Genomic DNA, 6,951 nt, shown 5'->3' on the forward strand with positions numbered 1-6,951 from the left:
AGATTGAGAAACTACCGAAGGTACAGAATTTGAATATTAGACTGAACTGTTTGCTGGGTGAACCAGAAACTAAGGATTGTCCATTTTGAGATGAGAACTGTACATTTGGCTGCAACACCTGTTGAGTTTGCGATGGTTCCCACACTATGTTCATTTCGGAGTACTGACCCATAACAGGTTGAGAATATTGAGGACCATAACCAGGTTGAGGGTAGGATTGATAATTGAAAGGTACATTTCCCATTCCTTGAACATAAGATTGACCTTGGGGTGGTTGGAAACCTTGGTTCGAGTACTGACCTTGGGGTAGATACCCCTAAGGCACGTACTGATACTGGCGTTGACCTTGAGGTATAAATTGATACTGGGGTTGACCTTGGGGTACATATTGAGTCTGGGATTGACCTTGAGGAACGTATTGTACCGTAGGCACGTACTGTCCTTGAGGTTGCCCCCCAGATGCAAATTGTGTACCTTGAGGTTGCCCCCTAGGCGTTAATTGAGGCTGCCCCCCAGGCGGTAACTAGCCACCTTGAGGTTGAGAATTGGGAATAGAACCTGACATCATAAGAATGTCTTCTACGCTCAACGGCTTTGCACCATTGTTTCCAGTGAATAACCCTTGTTCAATGGGTTGAGGAGATGCTCCCGAAAAAGTACCAGAAAGTGACTGATACCCAGAGGGAACAGAAGGACCACCGTACAAAAAAGATTCAGGCGATTGAGTAAACATGGATGACTGACCTGACATATTTACGAGAGTATAAAAACCTCTAGGGTAATAAGGAGCACGAGGTGGTGAAAAACTTAACACTGGGTTTTCCAAATAATTAGTCAAAGAAAGATACCAAGTAGTACTTTTAGGTGGACTGTAAAAAATTGATTCACGCTCCCTTAGATCAATAACAGGTTGATTTTCAGGGATAGGGATGCCTACTTCTTCTTCCGGAGCAAGTTCTTCAATAGCTATCAAACCAGAAGGAAGATTTTCGGTGATTACTCTTTCTACCCTAGGTGAATTAGGAGCACTAGAAGTTGGAGAGACAAACCCCGATGTTGGAGTAACAGGTTCAAATATCTCAGGTTATTCACCTATATCACTAGTAGATGAAAAGCTACCAGCAAGTTCGGAAACCGAAATAGATTCAGGATTATAACCTGTTTCTAGAGTTTGGTAATCAAGATGTACAACCAACGAAGACTCTCCTTCTTCAAGTGACCCAACTTTACTGCCACTAGGAGTTACGTGGACTTTCAAGCCTTCAAGATGGCTCGGGACTTCTTCAGGAGGTTGGCCCCGAAGTCTACGAGACTTCCTCAATAAATCAGCCAGGGTTACAAACTCGGGAGACTGGCCCCGAAGTCTACAGGACTGTCTTGGTAATTCATCCACAGTTAAAAACTTTTAACTACTTCACATGCAAACAAAGTAAAATCTCAATGAAAACCACCTAAAGCCTCTAAAGAACCAAACAAATTTGAAGCACACGCCTAAAGAATCTAGAGATCAAACACACACAAACAGTAACTTTCCGGACCGAAAACACTAGTTGGTGATGAAATCCAACGTCGCAGAATTCAGTACAGAAATGGCGGTTGGAATAGTTACCCCGACAACTTGCTTAATGAATAGACTGGACCAAGTTCCTCCACTTAACCGTCTCGAGTGAAATGAACCCCCCAGAAAATCCAAGTGAGTATAGCTGACGTCTGCTCCAGGTACAGTGGGATCTTCCCACCACTGTCACCTTAGGAAGAACCCTAAAGAATATGGTCACTAAGGCTACCAACTGAGACAAATACACCTAGGGGAACAGTCTACGATCCGATACGCACACAAGGGCAGAGTAGCAAGCTCAATCCCCTTGAAGGCTCCTTGACATAATCCAAGGTTTACCAACAAGTGACCCCAGGCTCCTCGACAATGGTTAATCTGAGGTTTACCGTTTTTAATACATGAATATCTAGCGTCGTTCCCAATGAGGAAGGATTGATTCCCACACTGGTTCGGACACGATCTCGTGCTTCTCCTTTAAGAGGAGCTTTCCCAGAGCATAAATGCAACAATTGGATTTCTTCCTATCACAAGATACAGCTACTTGTTTGTTTTTACTGTCTTGGAGAGTTAATTACTCTCCTACTCCAAGACACTAGCCTAAGCTAAGTTGGTGTATCAGAGCCCTAGAAATAAAATGTTACTAGGTGAATTTTACTTTAAGCGTTAATTTTAGTGGTTGTTGTTTAAGTCAAGAGGTGGCGGAGATGAAACTCGTGGTGTAAAGACTCGACTCGAAATCACTAAAAAGATGCACCTAAGATGATTTAAACAATCTTTTCTCTTCGATGAACTTATAAAAAAAGAAAGAGTTTGAGAATGCAAATACTTTGTAAACAAAAATCTTTCTCAATTAAACAAATTAAAAGAAGAGCTTTTCCTTTCAAAAGCACTCAAAACGAGACAACTAGCTATTTCACACAATTTCCCTTTTCTTTTCAAAGCGCTCAATCACTACAAAAGACAAACTTTTCCAAAAGAGATTTTGTTTTTTATATTTTGTAAATAAAACACTCAAAACTAATGAAAATGACTAACTTTGAGAGCTACAAACTATATAAAAAGCTACTTGAAGTCAAAGCTTACTAAGAGTCTTTTTGAGGATGTTTTACTTAGCTAAATGTGAGCTAAGGACTAATTTATGCAGAATCACAATTTAGTCAAAAAACAACCAATCTTTCATTTTCTTTTTTAAAAAATGAAAATTCCAAACTTTCAACTACAAGCTTTTCGAAATTTTGAAATGAGAAAACTCAAAGCGAATTCCTCAACAAGGGGAGATTTCATCAATGGTCAGACTCATAAGAAGACTGGTAGACACCAAGGTAACCTGAGGTCCCTACGGCTTCTAAGCTCAGAGCCACTACACAACCAAAACGAAAAACAAACCCAACAAGCAAAATTCCTAGGAATTCCACCTAAAACCCTAATGCTAATGAAATTAAACCAAGGAAAGTTTTTGACAGGGAACAAGTAGGTCCGGGCAATGGCTAAAACCTATAAACAAATTCTAAACTGATAAAAAAGAGAAAAATTTAAAATTTTTCAAATTTTTGACAGGGTATGCAGGCAACCTGTTTACACAGGTGCATCTATGCTCTGTGCACAAAGCAAAAGTGCGTACTAGTACGCACTGTGCTTAACTCAAAGGGTGCATACCTCTCCCAAAATTATGAAAAATGAAAACTAACTCAAAATTAACTAAATTCACCCAATCCCAAAATCATCAAGTCAAAAACAGAAACAGAAAATATAGTTTCTCAGGTCAAAGTATAGACAAAGAAAACAATCAAGTCCCCAGCGGAGTCGCCATTTTGTCGCACAGAATGTGTCGATCTTGCAGACAAGATAGACCTTCCTAGAATCTAAAGAAGACCTAACGACAAGAAAACCAACCAGACACTATCTTTCTCTAAATATGCTTCAATAAACAATAGCAAACAAGTGTTTTTAGGGCCTACCTTTGGTCCAACGCAGGCTTGTGGATGCCCTCGCTCCTTTGATCCAAATGAGCTCCTCTTCGCAAATCTGCAAACAAAAACAAGGCAAACAAATTAAATAGCACCTGAAAAGCCAATTGCATAAAACATATTTAACATGAAAGTCAAGGATTCCATGAAACAAATAACATAAGATACTTGTTAGAAAAAAAGTGAGTTTGATTGTATTCATTCAAAAGAAGAAGAACCTTACAACCTTTGCCTTGATGTTGTACAAGCTCCTCCCAGGGTCCAACAAGATGTCTCCTCTACTTTGACAAGTTTCACTCACTCTCCAATGGAACCAAGAGGTATGTGATCTCTCCTCTCAAGCTCAACCAAAGAGTCTCAATTTCACCAGCATTTACCCTCAAAATGTTCAGCTTCTAACCTCCCTAGTCCTCACCCCAATGCCTATATTTATAGTGCAATGGAAGGAAGTTACTAGGTCCTCCTTCAAAGGGATAAAGACCTCCTTCAAAGGGATAGCTCCTTTAGTCAAGGGATTAGCTCCTTCTCTTTTGGGATGCATGAACCACCTCAAAGCGAACAATCCACGTCAAAATTCCTTCTAGAAAACTCTAGAATTAACCCAAAGTGAGTTTTTTAAGATAAAACTTGCGCCTTTTGACTTTCACAGGGGTCCGCACCTACACCGTTAGGGACAGAGCGGGTAGGTATGCAGCTTTTGTACACAAAAGGTGCGGGACCGCAGGTGACCATGAGAGAAAGTGCGGAACCAGAGTTACATTGATTTTTAATATCTTTCTCCCACTTCCAAAGCTTGATTTGAAGAGCTGAGGTCTTAGACTTGCTTAGGAGGACAGTACAAGTGATGATAGACCCATACTGACTACAAATAATCATGGTGACGATATTTTTGTGTAACAAAGAGCTTAAAACTAGTCAAAATCTAAGTTAAAAGAACAAAAAACAGAGCATCTATCCTATCTTCTCATCTAATCCTAATTCATGAATAATTATTAAAACTAGAAGGTAAAGTTGTAAGTCATGTTGGAATAAATACAGAGAATGAAATTAATTGAAGTACTTCTAGTTACTCTAACCTTCAATTTTGAAAGATAACCTCCTTGAGATGGAATTCAAGCAACTTCTGTACTTCATGATCTAGTAAAAACTAAATAAAAACATGCAGAAGGTAACTGATTGGTTTCAACCCTTATGTAAAGTGAATGCTCAACCATTTAGTTTAGGATGGATATCAGCTTGAAATGGTGACCAAAAACATTCATTAATACAGTGCATTGACAACCTGAACTAAGAAATAAATAATAAGAACAGTGAGTAAGCTAATCAACAGTGCATCCTCATTACTTTCAATCTTACTCTCTTTAGAAACAAAGTCATTTCCTTTATGAAATGGATTGGGGAAACAAGACTGAACAATTGAATTCTAACATTATGCTATTGATTAAAACTAAAAGAAATCAAACTACAAGAAATCAACCTAAGTTATAAACACTGCTAATAGTAAATGAGGAATTTAAAACTGAACAGAAAGAAAAAAACAAATGAAAAGAAAACCTCCTTCAGCACAGGGGCCCTCTGCAACTAACTAGGTTGAGCTGCTAACTTAATTCAAAATGCTCCTTCAAATAATCATCAGTCAATACACAACTTTGTATTATAAAACAAGAACAAAAGTCCAAAATTACAGAGCTGATAAGTTTAAACTTAATACATCAAAAACTTTGAACTCCCTCTGGTTCTATTCAACTGGTATTTAAAAGAAAATATTCATAATTGTCTTTTGAGGAAAATTAGCTATAGGTGGTCTACATGTATTACAACCAGTCAGCGTAAATGTTTGATCATCTACAGGTGACTTGAATTCGAACAAGGTGGTCACACAGAACCATTGACACAGGTGGCTAATCCGAGTTAATGCTTCAACAAATCTGTTGGATTTATTAATTAACCACGAAACGGTAGACAAAGAGTCCTATTGCTTCCGGGTTTCATGCGTTTGACTCCACTTTTGACTGTGGTCTTGAGCTGGCTTTTTTATCGATCTGGGCTGGGTGAATAGGATAGGATCCATGCCGAGATGATTTCAGAGATGCCTATGTGGTCGGTTTCTTCATTTGACACCTGTAACCTGTTCAACCATGGAAGTAGCTACGAAACACATAGTTAGTTGCAGAATAGGTTGTGTTCCGTAGCTAATTTGCAAAAAAATATTTCAAATAGAAAAAAGATAAAAGTATAACATGTCAATCATTTAATGTCCTCCTTGAGACAAAACCTATCATTTATCAGTGATGGGGATCTATCTTTTATGGAAAATAAGAGAAAAAAGTGTGAAAAGTTGTCAAGGAGAGCGTAATTTTGAGTTCCAACATACCCCCACTACAAAATCATTGCATGTCCCCATGCAATTTTTCCAAAAATGTGAAATCTTCTTTCCTATTGCATCTACTCAGATAGCTCTGCTAGTACATCTAACTTTCTTCTCTTGCTCCTATTTGAAGTGACTGCCATCTTGGGTTTCTTCATGAGAATTCTGTATTTAAGGTTGATGACTGTTTTGTTCAAGTTTCTATTCTTCCTCTTCAACTTCCTATTCTTCTTGTACCATTGCCCTAGGTGCAGTATTGTATTATCATGAATGTCTTTATCCAATTTGCTTTGTTCCTTCAAGGTTTCATTTTCTTTCTTGATATGTCTGTTCAATATCTCTAACTCATAAATTTCCTATTTGAGAGAGCCAGTCAGAGGTTCTTGTGGATTGACAGGTTGTTCTGGATTGGCTGAGGATCCTGGATCCATTGAGGCACTTTTATTTTCCAGTGATTCTATGTAATCATAAATTTGTTGTTGTACTAGGTCTACGCCTGGGGATCCTCTGTTGGGGATACCTTCAAAATATTGTTTAGGAGAGTTTTGAGGATTGCATGTAAATATAACATTATCAGGAGAGGGTATTGGGATTTCTTATTCTATATTTATGAACTATGTTCCCTTTGATGATACCTTCTTTACCATACCTCGTAGTCTAGAGCTCCTTCAAAGTTGTAGGGGGTTTATGTTCTCCTCCTTTGTACCCTTTTTCTCCTTTCCTATCTTTTCCTTCCTCTTGATTTGTTTCCTAATCTTTGTCAATTTTTCAGAGATTAGTTGTTCATCATCTTGTTGTAATGAAGATTTAAGTTTGTTCTCAGTAATTCCACCAGCTTTCTTCTTTATCTTTCCTTTTTGCTTGACCTGCTCCCTAATCTTTGTCTCAAAGACTGGCTCTTCATCATTTTTCTGTGTGGGGGACTCAGGTTTGCTTTGAATGGTCATACTGGTCTTTTTCCTCTTACTCCTTCTGACATTACCCTCTTCAGGTGACTCTAGTGCCTCTTGGAAATAGTTTCTTATCAATAATTTTTCCCAAGTATCTCCTATTCTTTT

This window comes from Pinus tabuliformis, chromosome 5_1 (genome assembly GCF_031772625.1).
Source record: "Pinus tabuliformis cultivar Carrire ecotype Pingquan chromosome 5_1, CPIR1, whole genome shotgun sequence".
In the NCBI taxonomy this organism is placed as follows: Eukaryota; Viridiplantae; Streptophyta; class Pinopsida; order Pinales; family Pinaceae; genus Pinus; species Pinus tabuliformis.